Source organism: Leptodactylus fuscus, chromosome 4 (genome assembly GCF_031893055.1).
Source record: "Leptodactylus fuscus isolate aLepFus1 chromosome 4, aLepFus1.hap2, whole genome shotgun sequence".
In the NCBI taxonomy this organism is placed as follows: domain Eukaryota; kingdom Metazoa; phylum Chordata; class Amphibia; order Anura; family Leptodactylidae; genus Leptodactylus; species Leptodactylus fuscus.
The window spans coordinates 208,497,802-208,525,173 of NC_134268.1; the positions used below are offsets into that span (position 1 = coordinate 208,497,802).

General features: G+C 43.5%; 1 pseudogene; it reads right to left on the bottom strand.

Annotated features, from left to right (window-relative positions):
* Nucleotides 1-27,372, bottom strand: part of LOC142201102 (macrophage mannose receptor 1-like) — a 50,606-nt pseudogene that overhangs the window by 13,207 nt on the left and 10,027 nt on the right.

Here is a 27,372-nt window from a genome sequence, read left to right on the forward strand (position 1 = left end):
AGGTTGAGGTCCCACATTGTGGAAAAGCTTCTTTTGTTGCAGATTTTGCTGTGGTAAAGTACAAGTAGGTTGAGCAGAATGGAGAAGCGTAAGAGCTTCTTATGTATTTCACATTCCCATTCCTTTTGAAACCACTCCTGACTCAAAAAATGGTAGCAAACTTGGCAACATAAAAATCAGCTTTTCCACAACACTGTCAGGACTCCTCGGAACCTATCTATAAAACATAATGTATAACACTGTCAGGGCTCCTAGGAACCTATCTATAAAACATAGTGTATAACACTGTCAGGGCTCCTAGGAACCTATCTATAAAACATAGTGTATAACACTGTCAGGGCTCCTAGGAACCTATCTATAAAACATAGTGTATAACACTGTCAGGGCTCCTAGGAACCTATCTATAAAACATAGTGTATAACACTGTCAGGACTCCTAGCAACCTATCTATAAAACATAGTGTATAACACTGTCAGGGCTCCTAGGAACCTATCTATAAAACATAGTGTATAACACTGTCAAGACTCCTAGCAACCTATCTATAAAACATAGTGTATAACACTGTCAGGGCTCCTAGGAACCTATCTATAAAACATAGTGTATAATACTGTCAGGGCTCCTAGGAATCTATCTATAAAACATAGTGTATAACACTGTCAGGGCTCCTAGGAATCTATCTATAATACATAGTGTATAACACTGTCAGGGCTCCTAGGAACCCATCTATAATACATAGTGTATAACACTGTCAGGGCTCCTATCTATAAAACATAGTGTATAACACTGTCAGGGCTCCTAGGCTCCTATCTATAAAACATAGTGTATGACACTGTCAGGGCTCCTAGGAACCTATCTATAAAACATAGTGTATAACACTGTCAGGACTCCTAGGAACCTATCTATAATACATAGTGTATAACACTGTCAGGGCTCCTAGGAACCTATCTATAAAACATAGTGTATAACACTGTCAGGGCTCCTAGGAACCTATCTATAATACATAGTGTATAACACTGTCAGGGCTCCTAGGAACCTATCTATAAAACATAGTGTATAACACTGTCAGGGCTCCTAGGAACCTATCTATAATACATAGTGTATAACACTGTCAGGGCTCCTAGGAACCTATCTATAAAACATAGTGTATAACACTGTCAGGACTCCTAGGAACCTATCTATAAAACATAGTGTAGAACACTGTCAGGGCTCCTAGGAACCTATCTATAATACATAGTGTATAACACTGTCAGGGCTCCTAGGAACCTATCTATAAAACATAGTGTAGAACACTGTCAGGGCTCCTAGGAACCTATCTATAATACATAGTGTATAACACTGTCAGGGCTCCTAGGAACCTATCTATAAAACATAGTGTATGACACTGTCAGGGCTCCTAGGAACCTATCTATAATACATAGTGTATAACACTGTCAGGGCTCCTAGGAACCTATCTATAATACATAGTGTATAACACTGTCAGGGCTCCTAGGAACCTATCTATAATACATAGTGTATAACACTGTCAGGACTCCTAGGAACCTATCTATAATACATAGTGTATAACACTGTCAGGGCTCCTAGGCTCCTATCTATAAAACATAGTGTATGACACTGTCAGGGCTCCTAGGAACCTATCTATAATACATAGTGTATAACACTGTCAGGGCTCCTAGGAACCTATCTATAAAACATAGTGTAGAACACTGTCAGGGCTCCTAGGAACCTATCTATAATACTTAGTGTATAACACTGTCAGGGCTCCTAGGAACCTATCTATAAAACATAGTGTATAACACTGTCAGGGCTCCTAGGCTCCTATCTATAAAACATAGTGTATGACACTGTCAGGGCTCCTAGGAACCTATCTATAATACATAGTGTATAACACTGTCAGGGCTCCTAGGAACCTATCTATAAAACATAGTGTAGAACACTGTCAGGGCTCCTAGGAACCTATCTATAAAACATAGTGTATGACACTGTCAGGGCTCCTAGGAACCTATCTATAATACATAGTGTATAACACTGTCAGGGCTCCTAGGAACCTATCTATAATACATAGTGTATAACACTGTCAGGGCTCCTAGGAACCTATCTATAATACATAGTGTATAACACTGTCAGGACTCCTAGGAACCTATCTATAATACATAGTGTATAACACTGTCAGGGCTCCTAGGCTCCTATCTATAAAACATAGTGTATGACACTGTCAGGGCTCCTAGGAACCTATCTATAATACATAGTGTATAACACTGTCAGGGCTCCTAGGAACCTATCTTTAAAACATAGTGTATAACACTGTCAGGGCTCCTAGGAACCTATCTATAATACATAGTGTATAACACTGTCAGGACTCCTAGGAACCTATCTATAATACATAGTGTATAACACTGTCAGGGCTCCTAGTAACCTATCTTTAAAACATAGTGTATAACACTGTCAGGGCTCCTAGGAACCTATCTATAATACATAGTGTATGACACTGTCAGGACTCCTAGGAACCTATCTTTAAAACATAGTGTATAACACTGTCAGGGCTCCTAGGAACCTATCTATAAAACATAGTGTATGACACTGTCAGGGCTCCTAGGAACCTATCTATAAAACATAGTGTATAACACTGTCAGGGCTCTCAGGAACCTATCTTTAAAACATAGTGTATAACACTGTCAGGACTCCTAGGAACCGATCTTCCATTAAAATGCAGAAAGATAAATCACAGATCCATCTATATATCCCCCATTACTGCAACACTTCCTGTTCATATTTACAGTACTTTAAACAGTACAGACCAAAAGTTTGGACACACCTTCTCATTCAAATAGTTTTGTGTATTTTCATGACTACGAAAATTGTAGATTCACACTGAAGGCATCAAAACTATGAATTATCACATGTGGAATTATATACTTAACAAAAAAGTGTGAAACAACTGAAAATCTGTCTTATATTCTCAGTTCTTCAGAGTAGCCACCTTTTGCTTTGATTACTGCTTTGCACTTGCTCTTGGCATTCTCTTGATGCGCTTCATGAGGTAGTCACCGGAAATGGTTTTCACTTCACAGTTGTGCCCTGTCAGGTTTAATAAGTGGGATTTCTTGCCTTATAAATGGGGTTGGGACCATCAGTTGTGTTGTACAGAAGTCAAAGCAGCTAAGTGAAGAGAATAGATAGGAGCCTAGGAGCCCTGACAGTGTTATACACTATGTTTTATAGATAGGAGCCCTGACAGTGTTATACACTATGTATTATAGATGGGTTCCTAGGAGCCCTGACAGTGTTATACACTATGTATTATAGATAGATTCCTAGGAGCCCTGACAGTGTTATACACTATGTTTTATAGATAGATTCCTAGGAGCCCTGACAGTATTATACACTATGTTTTATAGATAGGTTCCTAGGAGCCCTGACAGTGTTATACACTATGTTTTATAGATAGGTTGCTAGGAGTCTTGACAGTGTTATCAAGATGAGGACCGCCCCACGAAAGGAAGACCAAGAGTCACCTCTGCTGCGGAGGATAAGTTCATCCGAGTCACCAGCCTCAGAAATCGCAGATTAGAGAGCAGGTCAATGCCACACAGAGTTCTAGCAGCAGACACATCTCTACAACAACTGGTAAGAGGAGACTTTGTGCAGTCGCCGGCCTTCATGGTAAAATAGCTGCTAGAAAACCACTGCTAAGGACCAGCAACAAGCAGAAGAGACTTGTTTGGGCTAAGTAAAGAACAGAAGGAATGGACATTAAACCAGTGGAAATCTGTGCTTTGGTCTGAAGAGTCCAAATTTGAGATCTTTGGTTCCAACCACAATGTCTTTGCGCGATGCAGAAAAGGTGAATGGGTGGACTTACTCACTCACTCACTCACACTGAAGCATGGAGGTGGAGGTGTGATGGTGTGGGGGTGCTTTGCTGGTGACACTGTTGGGGATTTGTTCAAAATTGAAGGCATACTGAACCAGCATGGCTACCACAGCATCTTGCAGCGGCATGCTATTCCATCCGGTTTGTGTTTAGTTGGACCATCATTTATTTTTCAACAGGACAATGACCCCAAACACCTCCAGGCTGTGTAAGGGCTATTTGACCAAGAAGGAGAGTAATGGGGGGCTACACCAGATAACCTGGCCTCCACAGTCACCAGACCTGAACCCAATCGAGATTGTTTGGGGTGAGCTGGACCGCAGAGTGAAGGCAAAAGGGCCAACGAGTGCTAAGAATCTCTGGGAACTCCTTCAAGACTGTTGGAAGACCATTTCAGGTGACTACCTCTTAAAGCTCATCAAGAGAATGCCAACTGTGTGCAAAGCAGTAATCAAAGCAAAAGGTGGCTACTTTGAAGAAACTACAACATAAGACAGATTTTCAGTTGTTTCACACTTTTCGTTAAGTATATAATTCCACATGTGTTACTTCAAAGTTTTGATCCCTTCAGTGTGAATCTACAATTGTCATAGTCATGAAAATATAGAAAACTCTTTGAATGAGAAGGTGTGGCCATGTATATGACATCAGCACTATAAGGTGTTCACCTACCACTGACTATTAGGTGAGAGGCTGCAATTTGACGTCACGTGTCGCTAGAATGTCACTGTGACTCACAAGTCACCTGTGTATTCTGTATTTGTCCTGTACAATACATGCTGTGGTCATTTTAGTTTGTCTATGGCAAATCACCCATTGTTTGGTTTGGTTAATAACCTCACAGATCCAGGCTTGACTAATTTTGACAAAAGTCATTTTGGATAGTTTCATCCTTTTAGACTTTAAACCCCACCGGCAGCACTGAATAGCCTCTTGGCCATAACACTTGAGGCCAGACATGATAAAACTCCCATGGCAAACTTGGCCAGCTCCTACCACTGCTCTAACCTGTCTGGTAACAGATTACAAGTAACTGTATAATATAATCTTGTCCCATTTTCTTTTTGTTAATCTACTGAATGATGATTGTCTTGTAGCCTGCAGTACAGCGTGTTTGTGGAGGAGAGGGATAGGACTAAGTGGTGTCCATCAGGCAAAGAAAAGAATTTGACACAAATCTTCTAGAAGGGAAAAGAATTACCATCTGATTCACTTCACACAGCCATAGCGTCAATGGATAAAATTATGAATGCCTCCTGCCGCCACTAGGGGGAGATAACTCCTGGTTGATTCATTATGGAAGTATTTTTATGTCAGAGGACACATATCTTGCAGCTGTTGTGAGTGGAGAGGTGGTTACACAGATGTGGCTTTCTCCTTAAAGTTCTATGTAGCTCCAACCTCTGTGTGTTTGGAGATCAGCTAAGAAATTTTGGCCTACAGTAGATCCAAAATTATTATGTACTGTCACTTCTTCTGATACAAGATTCCTGGCAGTGATCATCTTACCACTTGTTTGTTTGCAGATAGAAGAATAACTCTCATTACAGGACGACGTCTTCCATTCTCCATCCGTATCCACGTATACACAGGACTTGTCCATTCTTGGCTCCTTAGTGGCCCATCTAGTGTAGCGAACTCTCCAGTGATCCACCCATTTGTATGAATTTTTAGTCTGAAAGAATTATCATTTTATATATGGAATTATATGTAAATAAAATCACTTTACCAATACCAATGTAGGGACAACCTCTTTATGGCCACTTTACTGGTCCCTCCATACAGTAGACTCCTCATTGCTCTCCCATACTGTATGAAGAACTGGGATGTAACCATTATATTGTGTGGAGGAAGTGATGGGGGAATAACATCCTATGGGGGGACATTAAACTGGCAGGGCCTATTAAAGGGTTCCCCGGGCTTAATTTATTTTATGGCCTATCATTCGTTAGGGGGCTCACACACGGCCCAATCAGCTGTATGGAACCACTTCTAGCCTCACTGCAGCTCCGTTTCCACTGGCCTTGCTTTGATAAGTGCTGAGATGCAGTGAAGGTGCCCGACCCCTATACCGTGACCCCTATAGAGTGGACAGCACTTTCTGCTTCTGGGCCTGTATTGTGTGGAGGACAGGAGCCGGAAGTGGTTACACAGAGCTGATTGGTCTGGGGGCCAGGTGTCGTTACCCCCTACCAATCTGGCATCTTTGGCCTATCCAGTGATAGACCATAAAAAAATTAAGCCCGGACAACCCCTTTAATATGCACCACACGTTAATGTCCCTCACAGGATATTAGCCCCCATCACTGCCTCCACACAATATAAAGGCCCCATCACTGGCCTCCATACAGTATGGGGGACTCGTGAAGGGACCACTCTCTCTATTGGGGGGGGAACAGTGAAGGGGCCACTGTTCAATTACCACTCATGATCGCGGCCTCCTCTTCCCTCTTCAGCAGAGGTGTAGCTAGGCATTCAGTAGTGGGGGGGGGAACATGTCCAAATGAGTCCCCAAGTCAGGTATACGGATATTATCACCATGCAGTGACAATATAGGTCTGTGAAGACCATTTAGGTAAATACAGTACAGAAACTATGCTGTGACTTACAGGTGACATCTCTGACTGTAATTGGTCACAATCCTCGTCGCTTTCATCTGGATCATCACGATCACTTCTTCCAGCTGTGACTTGTCTCTGTAAAATTTGCAACACAGACATCTTTGGCTCCTGACTTTTCCAGGCACCCAAACACATTGTGCTCACCTACACAAAATCCCCATCCTGTTAGTGGAACCCCCCATCAAAATAAATCATACAACCATGTGCATAATACCCTATGTGTTTCTTAATTAAAGGGGTTTTCCAGGTCAATAATAAAAAAGGGACTGTTTGAAGGGACTGTGGTACTTGTGTAGACGCTGTGACCCCTTCTCTTCAGAGGGGCAAAAGGGGTCCCTGATCTCCTCCTGATAATCTATCGTGAAGATAGATCATCAATAAAAAAGGACCTGGAAAACCCCTTTAATAAAGCCCAGGTGCCACCTTAATTATATTAATTGCCCCCTTATATTATGACCCCCTGACATAAGTACAACCACCCTCCTAATGACCCCTTATATAAATGATGCCTCCTTCTATTCACAATGTCCCCAATGAGTTCTTATAAAAATGTTCCTCCCCTTTATACCCATAATGCCCCATAATTACCCTTTAATTAAAGGGGTTGTCCAGCACAACCTTTTTTTATATTAGGAAGTTGAATTTTTTTTATTTATATTTTTTTAAAACCATATTCACCTATCCTAGAGGAAATCCACGCAAACACGGGGAAAACATACAAAGTCCTTGCAGATTATGTTCTTGACAGGATTCAAACCCAGGACTCCAGCGCTGCAAGGCTACAGTGCTAACCACTGAGCCACCCTGTTGCCCCCATTCCAGTGTTTTTTTGTGGCGGACTGTGGCATCCCACATCCCTTTCCTTAGCTATAATGCCCCATAATTACCCCCTACTCTTAAAAAGACCAAAAATAAAAGTTGTGCTCACCTGCCTGCGATTCTTTGAAGAAAGGGAATGGAGCAGCTTTCCGGGCAAAAACTGAATTTAAAAAAAAAAGATGTTAGTGCTATTAATAGGATATTAAGTGCACCCAAATACCTTTAAATAGGTTCAGAGTGAGGTTTTTGCAGGTGGATTTTGACACAGAATCTGCCTCAAAATCTGCCTGCAAAAACATCTCCTATTCATTTCAATGGGAGTCATTTGCTTATTTTTCAGCTAGCGGGCATGCCCTATCTTCACACGGATTCCATGGCTGAATCAAAAGTTAAAGTTAAAGGGTTAAGGGGTGAACAACTACAGAGTCCCCCTGCCCCCACTAGTTATGCCTCTGCTATTCAGCCTTCAATGATCCTATAATGTGTGGTGAACAGGGGCCCCCTGGAGGCTGTACTGTAGAGAAGAGGCTGTGAAAAGGAGTAGGGAGAGGTAAGTGAATGGCGACATTATCAGACCTCCACTGGAGTATTATAAAAGCATTTAAGGTCTGGTAGCCCCCCCTAAAGGACCAGGGACACGGGGGATTCACTGGTACCCTGGTGAGCTAGTTCAGCCCTGACTATAGTCAATCACAGTCCATGACATCATACACATAAGACTTGTCCACATTTCTAGAACATTTTTAATAATAAATAATAATAAAAATATCCCCACCTCGTTCCTACTATACAGGCCAATCCAAAAAGGCTCCTCATATGTAGCCAGGTGGAGTCTTAGGAAAGCTGTGGTGTACTCGTCCAAGATGCTGGCTAGCTGTGAATTATCCTTCAGACACTCCTGACCGGCCTCATCCCAGGTCCTTTTGGTTGTGTCAAACTTGTAGGTGGCGTCTCCATATTTATAGTGATCTGAGGGACTGGTGGGGATAACTGGTAGACTCGGATCTAAAGAAGAAATGAAACTAAATGAGTTACTGTACATGTAGTGGAAGACGACAGACTATTACCTTAAAGGGGATGTCCACAATTTGAAGCACCCCATATAGCGGATGGGGAGTACTTCATTGTCCACACCTGCTCCCTCTTCCGTCAGGCGCCGCTGAGGCCTTAACAGTCACGTGAGCCTCAGGACTTGCAGCAGTGTGAGCCCTGATATGCAATGGATAGGGGGTCGGAAGGAGACAGTGGAGTGAGAGCAGTGTCAGACTGGCCCACCAGAGTACCAGAAAATCCTTCCAGGGGCTTAAGCTTTAACACAATAGTGAGTACTAAGGTCTATTCCCCATGGATTGTTGGACGGTGGGCCCCAGAATCATCTGGAGGGGGTCCAAAGAATCAAAGTCTGACAATGAGCGACCGAAACGGGCGAGTATGACTATTCTTTCCTTCTGCACCGTCCTGAATAACACACAGTCATGTACATTCTTCCTCTGTATTTCACATTTCATGTCGCCTTGGCTCAAAAACACAATGTGTGAGATCGCCCATAGGCTGAGGCTTCACATTTTTTTGTTGTATATTGTCCTGCGTTTTTTGAGTCAAGAGTAGATTGGACAGAAGGGAGAAGTATAAGAACTTTCTATATTTTTCCTATTTCCACTAGTGTACTTGTCTTGTGTTCCCCAGTGTGACCTGCCCTAATAGATACGAGAAGAAAACAAAATCCCCGGCACCGAGCCGTTCTTTGTGTGATACCTTTGGTATATGAAACAGATATATAAAGCAATACAGGTGTCCGCTCACCTGGCCTGGTTGTGTTGAACACAACAACCAATAGACGTGATATAAAGAAAACCGGTAGAACCGGAAGGCAGCTGCTGATAAACGTCTTCGGGGACGTCAGACCAAAGTAGGGGAAGGGACCAGCCTCGCGGAGGACAGGCAGAAAATCAGCGCTCACCCAGTTTTTTTGGAAAATGGAAGGCAACTTTATTTGGCACCACGCGTTCCGGGCAAACAGCCCTTTTTCAAGTGCAATAACAATCCCGCCACTGTGGACAGTTTGCTGTCCACAGTGGCGGGATTGTTATTGCACTTGAAAAAGGGCTGTTTGCCCGGAACGCGTGGTGCCAAATAAAGTTGCCTTCCATTTTCCAAAAAAACTGGGTGAGCGCTGATTTTCTGCCTGTCCTCCGCGAGGCTGGTCCCTTCCCCTACTCTGCCCTAATAGATGACGTCTCTCTGATGGAATTCCTCACTGCTGATCTCTGACTATGGGGAAAAGTCTCCCCGATTAGAGCACCAGATAAAAGAAATGTCTCCGCCATAACTGATCTTACCCTTATATTTCTGGCAGATGTATCCTCTCTCCAGGCTACAATCCTGATCAATCCAGGTACCGACACTCAGTATAGTCCCACGTTGCAAAGCCACACAACTTTCCTTAAAAAGATGAAATTAGAAAAATGACACAATTTCATGTACAGCAGGTCTTAGGCAGGTGTGGAAAAAATGTTGCAGAGTAAGAATGCGTTCAGGAATAGAAGGGTTAATAGTATAAATCCCATCAATATTTAATGTGACCATAACAAGATTGCCCGCTCCTGAGGTGCGGTGAGCACAGGTGAAAAGAGGTGATCTTTCAGATATGACCACACCCCTAGTGCACCAATCAGCTTATTTGAATATAGATTAAATTTAAGGTCCCACAGTGTGGAAATGCAACAGAACAAAAAACTCTGACTTTTACAGTACTGGGAAAGTGACTTTGATTTTATTAAAGGGGTTGTCCCATGTCAAGGATCCTATCTATATTGGTAGCTTATGTAAGTTGAAAACTTTCCCTAAATATATTGCTTTACAAACGCTGCTTTGTTTGCCTGCTAAGTGAACTTATTCCTCCCACGGACCTGAAGGACAAGTGATGTCACTTACTGGCTTTGCTGCAGAGTCTGTTATCTCTCTATGTAAACACACAGATAACACTCAGTCCATTCTCTACAAGCATCTGAGTATTATCTTATCTGCATAAGTATTGTGATAGCAAGAGACAGCAAGAGAGAAGATGGAGAAATACAGGAAGTGAGAAGAGGAGACTGCAGGCAAACTGCTGACAGAGTGAGATGGGAAAACCCCTTTAATATCATCCACATATTGCTGGAAAAAAAAAGGCCTGCAGAAAAGATGAATTAAAAAAAAATAAAGTGTGTTCTTGAAAATTGCAGCGTGTTAATTTTAGCTGGGGGTTGGCAACACATTTTATAGACAGGTCCTTAGGAGCCCTGACAGTGTTCTACACTGTTTTATAGATAGGTTCCTAGGAGTCCTGACAGTGTTATACACTATGTTTTATAGATAGGTTCCTAGGAGCCCTGACAGTGTTATACACTATGTTTTATAGATCGGTTCCTAGGAGCCCTGACAGTATTGTACACTATGTATTATAGATAGGTTCCTAGGAGCCCTGACAGTGTTCTACACTATGTTTTATAGATAGGTTCCTAGGAGCCCTGACAGTGTTATACACTATGTATTATAGATAGGTTCCTAGGAGCCCTGACAGTGTTATACACTATGTATTATAGATAGGTTCCTAGGAGCCCTGACAGTGTTATACACTATGTTTTATAGATAGGTTCCTAGGAGCCCTGATAGTGTTATACACTATGTTTTATAGATAGGTTCCTAGGAGCCCTGACAGTGTTCTACACTATGTTTTATAGATAGTTTCCTAGGAGCCCTGACAGTGTTATACACTATGTTTTATAGATAGGTTCCTAGGAGCCCTGACAGTGTTCTACACTATGTTTTATAGATAGTTTCCTAGGAGCCCTGACAGTGTTATACACTATGTTTTATAGATAGGTTCCTAGGAGTCCTGACAGTATTATACACTATGTTTTATAGATAGGTTCCTAGGAGCCCTGACAGTATTATACAATATGTTTTATAGATAGGTTCCTAGGAGCCCTGACAGTGTTATACACTATGTTTTATAGATAGGTTCCTAGGAGCCCTGACAGTATTATACACTACGTTTTATAGATAGGTTCCTAGGAGCCCTCGACTGACCCTCTCCTCCGCATTCCTGCGCGCTCTATTATGTCCCTTAGTGGCCCCTGCACACAGTATTATGTCCCATAGTTGCCCCTGCACACAGTATTATCCTCCATAGTGGCCCCTGCACACAGCATTATCTCCCTTAGTGGCCCCTGCACACAGTATTATCCCCCATAGTGGCCCCTGCACACAGTATTATCCCCCATAGTGGCCCCTGCACACAGTATTATCCCCCATAGTGGCCCCTGCACACAGTATTATGTCCCATAGTGGCCCCTGCACACAGTATTATCCCCCATAGTGGCCCCTGCACACAGTATTATGCCCCATAGTGGCCCCTGCACACAGTATTATCTCCCTTAGTGGCCCCTGCACACAGTATTATCCCCCATAGTGGCCCCTGCACACAGTATTATGTCCCATAGTGGCCCCTGCACACAGTATTATCCCCCATAGTAGCCCCTGCACACAGTATTATGCCCCATAGTGGCCCCTGCACACAGTATTATACCCCACTGTGGACACCCATAAATTATTATATTCTGGGGTCTTTTCAGACCTCAGTGTATAATAATCGGAGACCCGGGGGAATAAAAACATAAAAAACTACTTTTTCTTACCTGTCCCCAGGCTCCTATGCTGTAGGCCTCTGCCGTTGTCCTTCTTCAATGGCGTCGGACTTCACATGACCCGGGACGCAGGCTGGGGTTATGGGATGTCAGAGACATCAGACAACTAGGCCTGAGGCCTGCCCGGATCGTGGAGAGGTAAGTAACAGTGTTTTTTATGTTTCTTACCTCTCCTGGACCTCCGATCATTATACTCAGGGGTCTGCAAAGACCCCCGAGTATAATAATAGTCTTTGCGGGGCCCGATGTCACTTTCCGATCCCGGCCCAGCCAGGATCGGTAAGTAAATAGGGCCCGTTGCCAGCTGGAGCAATGTCAGCCGGTAACGACCTATTAAAAAAAAAAAAAGCAGCGGTAGCGGCTGTTACCGGGCCCCCTAATGTCCCGGGCCCTGTGGCAGCCACTTCCACTGCTACCACGGTAGTTATGCCCCTGCTCCTGAGGTTTTCCTATCTATAAATAGTATTAGTAACCCCCCATTGTTCAGCATTGTCACATGTAAAGGTTTCCATTCCGCAGATTCCCTTCCCCCAGTCTATAGGCATAGGCTTACTCTGCCCACAGGTATATTCCACCTGTGCAGCCACAAATAGTCCCCTCCATTGTTAATATTGTGATATATAAAGACAATAAATTACTTACAGATGAACCTCTAGACCACTGTGGATGTCCTTTGGCCCAGTTTGTATAATACAATCCACTCTGATCAGCCCAGAGAAACGTGAGCCGGTCATGCTTGTCGTGTAATCCAATCCAGACATCGACCGTAATGTTTATTAAATGAGACATCAGAAAAGCTGTAATGAGACATATGGTATGTATGTATTATATATGTATGTATTATATATGTATCACCGTGTATATTATTTTTACAAAAGAGACATGAGCTGTGCTTCTTATGCTGCCGCTCCCACTACAGTGATGTCACCGACTCTGCTTTACTCCTCTGAAAATTTTGGAAAATTCGGGTTGAATCCAGTTCAATCCAAATCAGTTTGCTCATCTCTAATACCGAGTTATGTCAGAGGGTTTGTGAAAGTCAGCCATTCACTTATAGGGAGCCGCCATCCGAAAGCGGGCACAGGAGGAATGGATTTACTTTTTTCACACGACAGCCCCAGGGATATGGTAAATATTCATTTTTAGAAAGTAGGAGGGGGAGGGTGTTAAGATTAGTGTAGGGATTTATAGTTATCCCAGACAACCCCTTTAACCACTTCAGTACCGGGCCAATTTGTGGTCCAGGACCAGACACATTTTAGGGGTTTTTTGTATGTGCGGTTTTGAGGGCTGTAACATTATTCTCATACGTCTCATTCAGCTAATTTTTGTGACACATAGGGCTTTATTTTTATGTTGTTTTTATTTTCGAATGGGAAAATATAAACAAAATAGGAGGGAAATTGTGTCTGGTTTTCACTTGTCTTTTTTTTATTATTTAATAACACAAAGTGTCACTGAAAAACTTTATAAAATAGTTTTTCCTCTCCGTTATGGTAATTTTTATTTTGTATGGTGTTGCCGGGGGTGGGGTTGTAACCTATAATAATGGCATTTTATTGGGTATTATTTTACTTAATATTTTACTTATTTTTTTTAATTATTTTATTTACATTTTTTTTTACTTTTTTATTAATTTTTTTTAATATTTTTTTTCAGATGTGTCCCCATAAGGTCATAAGAAACCTTTGGGGACATCTGATCACTTTTTTTTTTTGTACTGGAGGCTGATTTCTCCTATAACTGGGGCTGGTACATTTAGCCCCAGTTGCAGGAGGAATCCAGCCTCCTGCACGCTGTATACACAGTATACAGAGCTGATCTGGGTTCTGTAGGACCCAGCAGCTCTTGTAAGACACTGAGCCCGGCGGATCACGTAACTGCCGGGTCAGAGGGCGGCCCCATCATGGCGCGCCCATAGCAGTGTATACAGCGCTCATTGAGTGCTGTATACACAGCAATTGAGAAGGCAGGAACGGAAGTAAACCTTTCCTGCCATCTCGCTGAAGTTACAACCGGCTCCCAGTATCAGCAGCTGCACGATATTGTGCAGCTGCTGTGATCTGATTGGACGTACCGGCACATCCTGTCAGAACAAGGCAACCGCTTCCCGGACGTATATAGTCTATGGGCGGTCCGGAAGTGGTTAAGCAATGGATTGGTCACAATACCATTCAATTGATGACCATATCGGAACAAGAAGAAACAGTAGAACATATAGTAAGATATATAAGTCTATCTATTACTTACATTGTACCAAATCATCATTTATGGTGACTAAATCTCCTCCTAGGGACTGACATATATGACTGGCATTATCCCAGGGAACCCCTTCATCTTCTCCTGTGCCAAATATACCATAACACTGAAATATAATATCAGAATATTATTACAAAGCCATGATGTAGAATTTCAAATATAAGTCTACCTTATGGTTACATTGTAATGAACAAAACAATTTACCCTTATACCGAACATCTATTATCAGAAATACTGAATCGTTCCCTTTAAAGGGAGAGACATCAGAGTCAGACTACACTTGGTTTGTTTGTAGTCTGTTACTATGTATGTGAACCCCCAAATGTAAAGCACCATGGAATTAATGGCGCTATATAAATAAACAATAATAATAATAATAATAATAATAATAATAATAATATGGAGACACAGAGTTTTGCACAGGAATATAGACATAAAATTGCATAAGGTTTTTAAAGGGAGTGTGCCACCAGAAGCCAGCCCTGCAGATAGATAAGTTAGGGTCACCCGAATCAGGCCGTATTCCCATTCCAAACATAAATGTCTGATAGTGCAGTTCCCATTTCTAGGTCCCCTGACATTTGGAGAGGTGGGCACTAGAGATGAGCGAGTAGTATTCGATTGAGTAGGTCTTCGAATATTGAGGTCTACTCGAATCGAATTTCCAATTTTTGAATATTTCACTACTCGCTCATCTCTACTGTATACGTTTTTTTTTAATGCCTACGTTGTCCTAGTTTCGGTCCCTCCTCACCTGCATAGTTATTGGTGTAGAAGAAAAGCGCCAGGGAAGGTGGGAGGGGAATCGAATTTTACTGCGTGGTATTCGACCGAGTACGAGTATTTCAAATACCATAATATTCGATCGAATACTACTAGCTCATCTCTAGTGGGCGCATATTCTCAATACAGGTGTCCTAGAAGTGCATTCTACATCTATCCAATATTGTGGATATGCCATAATGTTTTAGATGGGAATATCCCTTTAAGAACGATACCAATTTGATAATAAAGGCAGGAAGGTAGAACTACAGGGATAGGCCCACATGACTGGGGTTTGGAGGAAGGGTCACATGGCTACAGGTGGACGAATGAAGGAAAATTGAGTTATAGGACATGTAAGGTTTCCTGGGAAGAGTCAAGAGTTAAGCATCGCCAATACCACCTAGTTACAGGGGCATTGTCATAGAGGGTGCAATGACTGCGGGCTCACCTGTGACCCTACTGCTAACGCTGGGCTCACACCAGCGTCTGGACTCCATTATCAGGTTTCCGTCTTCTGCATGCAGAACCGGACACAGAGTCAAACATGCAGTACTCTGTGTCCGGTTTAAAAAAAAACGGTTTCGCCGCGGAGAGCTCAAAACGCTCACAGCCAGACTCGGCATGACAGGTTTCCGTCTCCTGTCCAGTTTTGTGCAGGAAACAGAAACCTGCAGAACGGAGACTGGGCGCAGATGTGAACGAGCCCTAAGGAAGATAAAAGGTGGGAGGCTTTCCCTTAGGGCTCAGTATTTCGCCTCTGCCTAGAATGTTCCATATCTTAGCCAACAGAACAGAGTCCGACCGCACATCACTACTCACTGTAGCTTATATTTAGGGCTGGATATACAAGTTACTATTGTAGTTCTGTATGTTCTATATTCTATATCCTGCAGTAATATTAATATCGATGAAATTACCTTCTGTCCAAATGGCACCCAGTCTTCTGGACATCCACCTTCTGGGGCAGGAAGAGTTGGGGCAAATGTGGCATTAATGGTACTGTTTGATCTTTCACAGATAAACGCATGAGGAAAACCACAATGTACGTCCCGCCAATCCCCTATAAAAATAATAAAGAAAGAAATGCCGTATTAGTAATGAACAGACAAACATTTAGAATAAGCGATCCCAAGGGAGTGAATAAAAAAAAAAAAAAAAAAAAAAAAAAAAAGGTCACTAATGGGTTATAGGGGTTTCTAAATTGGGACTTCTGGGACTTCTAAATTGATTACCCATACTATGCACAGGAAGTGTCCAATGGCTATGGGTCTAACCACTGGGTCCACAGCAATCAGGAGATCACAAGACCACTAAATCCTTCTTGTGAATGGAGCGCCAATCTCTGTCAGCATCTGCAGCCCCATAGCAGTGAACGGAGAGCTAGCAAGGAAAGTCATTGTATTGTAGGATTAAGTCTTACCTAAGAGTGCATGCATGACTGCGCAAAACTCTTCATTGTGAGCAAAGTCCGGCTGATTTGGTGCCCAAGCGACAAAGTCCACTGGAGAACCGTCCATCCATCTAATAATAAAGAAATGGCGCTGTCAACTTGGAAGTGTAATACACATGCATCATGCAATATACAACAGAGACAGCCCATCAACAGGAGCGTGGTTGTCTTAAAAAGAAGACTCCCCCTTTTTCTAATCCTGCACAGCCTCTTTACAAAAACAGCCCCTGATATGTTTTATATGAAACTGATGTCCTCTTTAAATAGGGGCTGTAGTTAGACTTTCCACACCAACTATGCAAACAAATGCTATATCCTGTATATAGTCCTGTATATAATGCATAAGCAATAGGGTTGAGCGATCGGGATCGGAAATGTTCGGATTCCGATCGGCAATCGAGTAAATTTCACGATCGCGATCGGAATTCCGATCTTTTCGGCTGGGATTGAGATCGGGGCTTATTTCCCACAATGCTTGGCGACTGGCCAATCATTGTGGGAAAAGCTTAGCACCCATAGGAATGAATGGAAGCGGCCAGCCGCTAAACCACCTGCGTGCCGACTGCGTCCATTCATTCCTATGGATTTACCACAGCCTGCCACTCTTCTGCTTCATCCCTGTTTTACCGTGTACTCAGCTGAATATACTGTGTGCTGCTGCTGTGAAGACGACGAGGCAAATTCACAATTAGATAGATACTACTGTACATTGAAGAATCCGAAAGTTAAATAATGCCAGCTGGCATTATTTAACTTTCGGATTCTTTTATGGATGGCGGGTTGAAGGTCACCTGCATGCCGGGCTCCCTAGAGATTCTTTGTCATATGGAAATACGGTGAGCTGATTTTCTATTGGACATTGTTACTGTACATTGACTTGTCTATCTACTAGACAAGTCAATGTACAGTAATATCTATCTAGTCGTGAACTTCGCTCAACTTACCTGCTTAGAAGTGCTGCCGCTGCTGCTGCCCTCTGCTGGTCCGGTCCTCTCTCCTTCATGTGGCTTCAGAGCACCCCGCCCCCGCCTCTGCCTCCCTCTCCCTAGACTAGTATTATAGAGAAGGTGGTGCTTAGGAGAGTGTGGACAGTTACTGGGAGGGGAGACGTGAGTGATGCACTCACGTCTCCCCGCCCACACTCTCCAGCCGCACCAAGCCCCGCCTACTCCCTGCATCTCTACAATACTAGTCTAGGGAGGCGGGGGAAGGCACAGGGCGCTCTGAAGACATGTGAAGGAGAGAGGACCGGACCGGACTAAAAAGAACTGGGAGCTGCAGCTGTGCAGGTAAGCGGACACTGGGGGGTTGGGGTTTAATCACTACACAGCGTGCACCTACTTAAACTCTTTATCCAGTCCCAAGCGTAGGCCAATGTAATATTCTCTTTCAAATATTTGGTTTGAAATCTAAAAATAAGAAAGGGAAAATTAAGACCAGTAAGTCTATGTTCAAACCAGCATCATGGCTTTTATTATAATAATTATTAATAATGAGATTACTCTGATTGTGTTCTGGTCTACACAGCAAAGCTCTATCTATAGAAAACATTAGCCTACTCTACTTGCTTTAGTGACGACTGTAAAACCTGGAATATATCCAGACAGCATGGAGGATCACATGACATGGGGATGACGAATATACCCCACACACTAAGGGCTAGTTCACACGGGGGTAGATGGGGCGGATTTTGGCACCGGGAGTGACGCGGGGAGCCGCATCACTCTCGGGTCAAAACCCGCCTGCCACGACCGTCGTGGTTGGCGGCTTCCCCCTCCGGAGTCGGCTCAAATGAATGGGCCGATACCAGAGGTTGTTGCCCCCAGGCGGAAGCCGCGGCTCGGTGAGCCGCAGTTTCCAGCTGAAGAAAGGGCAATTTGCCTCTTTTTTCCGCTATCGGCAACATGCCTCCATAGACCACCATTGTATGGAGGTAGATTTTGAGGCAAAATACACTGTCAAAATCCGCCTCCTTGCCCCCTGTGAAGTAGCCCTAAGTCTGCCTTCCCCAATAATGGCCAGGAGACAATATCGGCATATAAGGCCAATTTATTTGACAAACCTAGTTATATAACACTATAACATTCACATAACATACCACCAGAACAATTTATATAAATACTGTAAACAATAAGTTACATTATAACCTTCCTGAACTATAAAATTGCACCCAACTGTCTCTGCAAGAGTAAGAGGCGTCCAATTATTCAGACTCCAAAATCCCACCTGGGGTAACCTTCGACCTTTACCATCTTTACCCTGAATCCACATTAGGGACCCAACCAGGGAACCTTTCAGGCCTTATGACTGCAACACCAGATTTTCATACCTCGGATGAGATCCTACCAACACCACAACTCAGCCTCTTACCCATACCTTCCCCTCCCCCCCTTCCCACCACAGACTTTCTGGCATGACACCTTATGCTCGTGAGGCCACTCTAACACGCATCCCTCAGACCCAGCATCCACAAATCCGCCCCAATGGCATTCAAATGCACCTTATGATGCCGCAAATGCTCCAATGATGCCAAACCACAATCCCCCACTACTTACCACATGGCACACTACCGCTTTATTAACCTTGATCCTCGTTTTTTCCAAACGTGATGCGGACTGTGTATGAAATGGTCAGATCGATGCCGTCATTAACAGACGACCCCGCCAGAAAGGATAGTTGAAGAATGAGGCAGAACTTATTGGGTTTCCACTTAAACACCACCCCCAAGGGAGACACATGCAAATGAGGCCACGGCAGCTCTGAAAAGGGGTCCTCCATCCTACTCAGTTCCACCTTGTTCATCAACTTAACACCCTCCACTTCCAAGTGCTCCCGAGCAGACTTCAGATTACAAACCGAAACGCAGGTGCCTCCACATCAAACAGGTTGCAAATACCCTCCTGTAAACCCTCAGCCAACAATGCAGCTGCCTGCCAGTCCGGATATTTACTTAGAAATGTACACATAGCCTCGACCCCCACCGGCGTCCTCCCTTTTCTCAACAACATCTCCCTGCTTACCCTTACCCCGCATAAAACTCTTTTTAAGTCCGTGGGAGCCCCCACACCCCGAACACTCATGTTTGAAGTGGCTGGTTGCACCAAACTTGCACTGTCCTTCGTTGAATTTCCAGCAGAAACCCTTACCCAGGGATTCCAAGGTTCCGGTCCCTGGGCTTGATCCCCCGTCAAAGGACGTTGCAGTTGGTGCTGACATAAGCCGCATCCACAATGCAATGTCCTTATGATTGCAACGCAAACCCGGCTGCACTGTCTTCCGCTGCCTAAACTGCTTGTCGTACTGAAGCCACACGAGCCCAACATAAACATGATGTGCCTCCCCCATTGCATCCATATACCTGAACAAAGCCGACCAGTGCTCCAGCTCCTACTCACCAATGACACTCACCAAAATGGCAAACGCCTGCAGCCAACTGGAGAACATCCACTGGATCAACTAATACTGACACTTCTCCTCGTCTTCCTTCTTACTATCGCTCAGTTTCACCTTATTCAGCTTCAATTTGTCCAAGGGGAGCAAGGAGAAAATCTCCACATACTCCCCCTTCCACATTTTGCCCAGAACATCCTGCTTCAAGTGCGTCTCCAGCAGACCCTTGAAGCAAGCATATACCTCTCCCTTAGCCCTGTCATCCAACCATACCACAGACTTCTCCTTCTCCTTAGCTGCTGAACCAGACCTACTAGGGTAAGCATCCCCCACCACCGGGATCTCAACCATGCACTCACCACAGCCGCGGGCAGCCAACCAGACGCCACTTCTGCTACTGGCACCGATGCAGGGCCCACCTGCCCCGGCTGCTCACCCACAAGGTGCTGCAACAGACCCACAATCTGACCCAGCACAGGAGACCCCTCTAATCCCAGCCCCCTTGACCCTCCACTAACGTCCAAACCAACCCCAGCGGCCAGACCCTCCACAGTCCTGATGCTCCCGTACTTTGTTTTCCAGCTGAAGTCCCTGCCTCAAATGACCTCACAAGACTTGAGACACCAGAGCAATGAGGACAGGCGAAAATGTTCTTGTTTTGTTTTTTCACCTTCTCCGGCCTAATCCTCAACAATCTCTTTAAGGGTTGGGTTGACATGCTGGGTTCTGGTGACAAACTCTGTATATGCTTTATTTAGTAGAAACTAGAGAATCCGTGAAGACTTCTGAGGTATCTCAGTACAATTATTGGTTATGGTTGTGTGACCTCAAAGTCTGCTCAACAAGTGTAACTCCATCATGGCCACCATCTTACTACAAATGTTATGTGAGTAAAAGTCACTGTGGACGACTGAGCCTAAAACAACAAGAATATTTGTATTCGCACTTACGTATTTCCAGAGGAATCTCCTCTCAGATTCACTGTTAATGGTGACAAGATGGGAAAAATTTTGTTTACAAAATTCTAGTGCATCCTCCATCGGCTCTTCATCCTCACTAACATAGTATTGGTTGCCATTGTAGATCAGCCAACCATCACTTGTAACTTCATATTCTGTGATATAAAGGAGATACAAATATCATGTTATAATGTACAAGATAGATTGTCACAAATAATGCACAAATGTAAATTAAAGCAGTATGGCGGCACATGGAGAAATGGATTGTGGTACATACTAAGTGTCTTCTAACATTTTTAGGTCTCACTGTGTACAAAGACAACATGTTTGGAGAAACCACTTATTGCCAGATATCCCTTTGGGGTGGTAGTTCTCCATAACGGGAATCTGTTACTAGAGCAAAGCATAACATCCCTGAGACATCACTCTTTTTATCAATATGCAAATGAACTCTTGGAGCAACAAGGGAGTTACCGCTGCTCCAAAGAGCTCATTTGTATATTGATATAATAGTGATATCTCGGCAACAGGGGCAAAAACTAGGGAAAAACTGTTTGATTCAGGGGACCCTAACCTATCTATCTGCAGGGCTGGGGTGATATGCTGGTTCTGGTGACACTAACCTATCTATCTGCAGGACTGGGGTGATATGCTGGGTCTGGTGACACTAGCCTATCTATCTGCAGGGCTGGGGTGATATGCTGGGTCTGGTGACCCTAACCTATCTATCTGCAGGGCTGGGGTGATATGCTGGTTCTGGTGACACTAACCTATCTATCTGCAGGGCTGGGGTGATATGCTGGTTCTGGTGACCCTAACCTATCTATCTGCAGGGCTGGGGTGATATGCTGGTTCTGGTGACACTAACCTATCTATCTGCAGGGCTGGGGTGATATGCTGGTTCTGGTGACCCTAACCTATCTATCTGCAGGGCTGGGGTGATATGCTGGTTCTGGTGACACTAACCTATCTATCTGCAGGGCTGGGGTGATATGCTGGTTCTGGTGACACTAACCTATCTATCTGCAGGGCTGGGGTGATATGCTGGGTCTGGTGACACTAACCTATCTATCTGCAGGACTGGGGTGATATGCTGGGTCTGGTGACACTAGCCTATCTATCTGCAGGGCTGGGGTGATATGCTGGGTCTGGTGACCCTAACCTATCTATCTGCAGGGCTGGGGTGATATGCTGGTTCTGGTGACACTAACCTATCTATCTGCAGGGCTGGGGTGATATGCTGGTTCTGGTGACCCTAACCTATCTATCTGCAGGGCTGGGGTGATATGCTGGTTCTGGTGACACTAACCTATCTATCTGCAGGGCTGGGGTGATATGCTGGTTCTGGTGACACTAACCTATCTATCTGCAGGGCTGGGGTGATATGCTGGTTCTGGTGACACTAACCTATCTATCTGCAGGGCTGGGGTGATATGCTGGGTCTGGTGACACTAGCCTATCTATCTGCAGGGCTGGGGTGATATGCTGGTTCTGGTGACACTAACCTATCTATCTGCAGGACTGGGGTGATATAGTGGGGTCTGGTGACAGTAACCTATCTATCTGCAGGGCTGGGGTGATATGCTGGGGTCTGGTGACACTAACCTATCTATCTGCAGGGCTGGGGTGATATGCTGGGTCTGGTGACAGTAACCTATCTATCTGCAGGGCTGGGGTGATATGCTGGTTCTGGTGACACTAACCTATCTATCTGCAGGGCTGGGGTGATATGCTGGTTCTGGTGACACTAACCTATCTATCTGCAGGGCTGGGGTGATATGCTGGGTCTGGTGACAGTAACCTATCTATCTGCAGGGCTGGGGTGATATGCTGGGGTCTGGTGACACTAACCTATCTATCTGCAGGGCTGGGGTGATATGCTGTTTTAGTGACACTCCCTTTAACAGTTCTGTATCCAGGAGCCCTTGTGGTCCTTATTAGTTTTCTGGATCCGGTCTGGAATTCGCAATAATTTAGGGGTCTAGCCTGTTTTTGTGTTGTATATTTTGGTTGACCAGGTTAGTCTACACTTAGTGACTGTTCACATGGCAGGAAATGAAGTTGAATTGGAGACGGCCATCCTCCTGAAATTTCTCTTCATTTTTGCTCCTCCGTTCTCCCACACCAGAAATCCAAACCAGAGCGTTGTCATTCCTCCATGACTTTCCACTACTGAATAGGTCCAGATGAGTCTGGTGAGATGGAGCAGGAGGCTTATACTTTCTGTGTCCTGCTTTGATCTCTCTCCCATTGGAGACAATGACAGGAAGAATCTGCTGCTGATTTTGAGGTGAAATCCGTGAAAATACCCTCAAAAAGAATAAGAAATATATTACTTACTGGTAGGTTCTGGTTCTTCCTTTAATTCTGCTCCTAGATACAAGAAGAAAGAGTGAATGTGTGAGAATCTGTATCAGTTTGTATAGTGGCGCTATATGGGGTGAGTCTCCACTCAGTACTATAGACTATTACTTTCCTGCCTACCTGCTCTAAGCCAGTGGTCCTCACCATGTGGTACAGACACCCCACGGGGGACCCCCCCACAGTCTGTATAGATAAGTGCCACAACTAAGTGCCACTAGTCTGTATTATATGCTGTACCACATGCAAGTCGCCCTGTCCAGGACAGATACCTGTGCACGGATGCCATCCAGTGCAGAATAAGAAAGACATCTTTGGAAAGTGTAGAAACAGCTCTGAAAGATACTGTCATTAGTCTGATACTGCGTTGTGTGCTGACAGACTCCCTTTAATAATGCATTGTGTTTCCACACTGAAACCTCAGCTTGCCACGTAGTTACACTAGCCATTGTATCTGTAGGTGGATGTTTTCCTTACTTTTAATATGTTTGTACCTTTTTTTAGTTCAAAAATCCATTCCAATGAAATATCGCAATGTAGACCAATCCACATCATTTCGGGATAACCTCCCAGTGTCCAACAAGTCTCCTCTCTAGTGTCGTTCTCAGGTCGCCCATCGGCCCAGTTTTCGTAACTCAACTAACGAAGAGAAAGAAAAATATCATGAAATGGCTAATAATAAATTTCTCTTTTCTACTCTTTTGTTTTTTTATAACACACAAGACATTACTTACAGATGAGCCGTCTGACCACGTGAAGCCTTCATCAGGATTACCCTTCACTAGACCAATCCAGGTTTCCATACGGTAGATGCCACGTGATCTTATGTAAAAAATATGAATAAATGAATACACGGCGATGATCTATCCTGTATGTGATTCTAACTAAAATCAGACATTTCTTGGTCTGTATTAGAGATGGGGGAATCGGTTCCTGACATGCCAAGTTTGTCCAAAATTTTGCAAATTGTTTGTTCTTTAGCAAAAACAAAGAAATGCCAATTCTCTTAAGATGAACAAAATGGCTACACTGTAAGAAAATGGCTACCTCCATGTGTTAGACTAAGGAATACAGTGGTAGGTGGACCTTAGAGTGGTGATGTCATATAGGACTATATAAGAACACCAACCATGGCAGACCCCTGGGACCGCTCATACACTGGCACACATGGTAGGCTGTATGTGCCGCCGCTTACACAGCATCAAACAGAGGGATGAGTAGTGGATGGCAGTGGTGCTTAGTGCCTACCACCACTAAAGTAGACATATATCCTGCGGCCTGGTCCATCATATTAGTTCTACTGCACTGCCACTCATATTGCCACAGCTAATATCATTTGGGCAGACATGTGCTGCGGTCTAGTGCGTAATCACATTCCACTACAGCACATTGATGGAACAACAGTGATGATATTAAAAAAAAAATATATATATTGATTTCACATCCCATCACAGGATTATTTTTGTTGTTTGTTTTTGTTTTTGACAAGCCAATTCCTCATCACTTTTCATGTAGCTGACAGCAACAAGTATACACAGTATTCTATAATATGTTTTATAGATAGGAGCCCTGACAGTGTTATACACTGTTTTATAGATCGGTTCCTAGGAGCCCTGACAGTGTTATACACTGTTTTATAGATAGGTTCCTAGGAGCCCTGACAGTGTTATACACTATGTATTATAGATAGGTTCCTAGGAGCCCTGACAGTGTTATACACTATGTTTTATAGAGAGGTTACTAGGAGCCCTGACAGTGTTATACACTATGTTTTATAGATAGGTTCCTAGGAGCCCTGACAGTGTTATACACGATGTATTATAGATAGGTTCCTAGGAGCCCTGACAGTGTTATACATTATGTGTTATAGATAGGTTCCTAGGAGCCCTGACAGTGTTATACACGATGTATTATAGATAGGTTCCTAGGAGCCCTGACAGTGTTATACATTATGTGTTATAGATAGGTTCCTAGGAGCCCTGACAGTGTTATACATTATGTGTTATAGATAGGTTCCTAGGAGTCCTGACAGTGTTATACACTATGTTTTATAGATAGGTTCCTAGGAGCCCTGACAGTGTTATACACGATGTATTATAGATAGGTTCCTAGGAGCCCTGACAGTGTTATACATTATGTGTTATAGATAGGTTCCTAGGAGCCCTGACAGTGTTATACATTATGTGTTATAGATAGGTTCCTAGGAGTCCTGACAGTGTTATACACTATGTTTTATAGATAGGTTCCTAGGAGTCCTGACAGTGTTATACACTATGTTTTATAGAGAGGTTCCTAGGAGCCCTGACAGTGTTATACACTATGTATTATAGATAGGTTCCTAGGAGTCCTGACAGTGTTATACACTATGTTTTATAGATAGGTTCCTAGGAACCCTGACAGTTTTCTACACTTTTATACTGTTATACACTGTGCTTGAGAAGTGTGTGAGCTTCTCCATTCATCTCTATGGAAGTGCTGGAGATAACTGAGCGAAGTACAGTGCTTGGCTATCACTGAGATTAATGGAACGGTGCACACCACCCAACCACCGTTGCATTCTCATCTTTGGCTATGGTATAACACGTAGCAAGATATCTTACCTTATCAGTGTTTCCAATACCTGCTCCTTGTTCTTGCTGGTGACACTAGGTAAGTCACCTCCAATGGCCCTGCAAAAATCTCTTGCTTCCAACCAGGTTTTTTTATCATAATTTTCAGATGAGTAAAACTGTTCAAAAAAGCAAAACAGAACCATCTGCAAGGAGTTTGTATGTTCTCCCCGTGTTTGCATGGATTTCCATCCCATATTCCAAAAAAGACATACTGATAGGGAAAAATGTACATTGTGAGCTCTACGTGGGACTCACAATCGACATTAAAAAAAAAAAAAAAAAAGCAAAACAGATTTTATATAAAAAAAATTGTTAAACTGGTTCACACTAGAAATGGCCAAACCTTCCAAGATTCATTTCAGGATAAACAAGTTTGGATAGAACCAGAAGGGACATTATTATGATCGGGGTCTCTTCATACACCAGAGTATAATAGGCGCAGGCTCACCTTCATACTCACCTTCCCTTAACCACTTCAGTACCGGGACAATTTGTGGTCCAGGACCAGACACATTTTAGGTTTATTATGTATGTGCGGTTTTGAGGGCTGTAACATTTTTCCCGTATGTCTCAGTCAACTAATTTTTGCGTCTTTTTTCGGGGACACATAGGGCTTTATTTTTATGTTATCTTTATTTCAGAATGTGTTTTAATTTTTTTTATATCTGGGAAAATATAAACAAAATAGGAGGGAAATTGTGTCTGGTTTTCAATTTTATTTTTTTTTAAATTTAATAACACAAAGTGTCACTGAAAAACTTTATAACATAGTTTTTCCTCTCCGTTACGGTAATTTTTATTTTGTATGGTGTCGTCGGGGGTGTGGCTATAACCTTTAATAACGGCGTTTTATTAGCGTAATATTTATTTATTTTTTATTATTATTTTATTTACATTTTTTAAAAACTTTTTTATTATATTTTTATTTGATTTTTTTTCCAGATTGTGTCCCCATAAGGTGATAAGAGACCTTTGGGGACATCTGATGACTTATTTTTTTTGTACTGGAGGCTGATTTCTCCTATAACTGGGGCTGCTACATTTAATCTCAGTTACAGGAGGAATTCAGCCTCCTGCACACTGTATACACAGTATGCAGAGCTGATCTGAGTCCTGTAGGACCCAGCAGCTCTGGTAAGACTCTGCTCCCCGTGGATCACGTGTCCGCCGGGTCAGAGGGCAGCTGAATTATGGCTGCGTCCATAGCTGTGTATACAGCGCTCATTGAGCGCTGTATACACAGCGATCGAGAAGGCAGGGGAGGTAATAAATCTGCCCTATCTTCTCTCTGGGAGCTCCGGCTGAAGTTACAGCCGGCTCCTATTGAAAGCAGCTGCACGATCTCCATGCAGCTGCTGTGTTCTGACTTGGACGTACAGGTACGTCCTGTCAGAACTAGGCAACCACTTCTCGGACGTATATAGTCTATGGGCGGTCCGGAAGTGGTTAACTCTTTTGGGCCTCCTTGTGCTTTCCAAAAATATCTCTCAATCTGATTGTGACGCTCAGTGAATGAAGGTGAGTATAATAGACCCCAGAGTATAATAATTTACTACAGTTAAACATGTTACACCAGC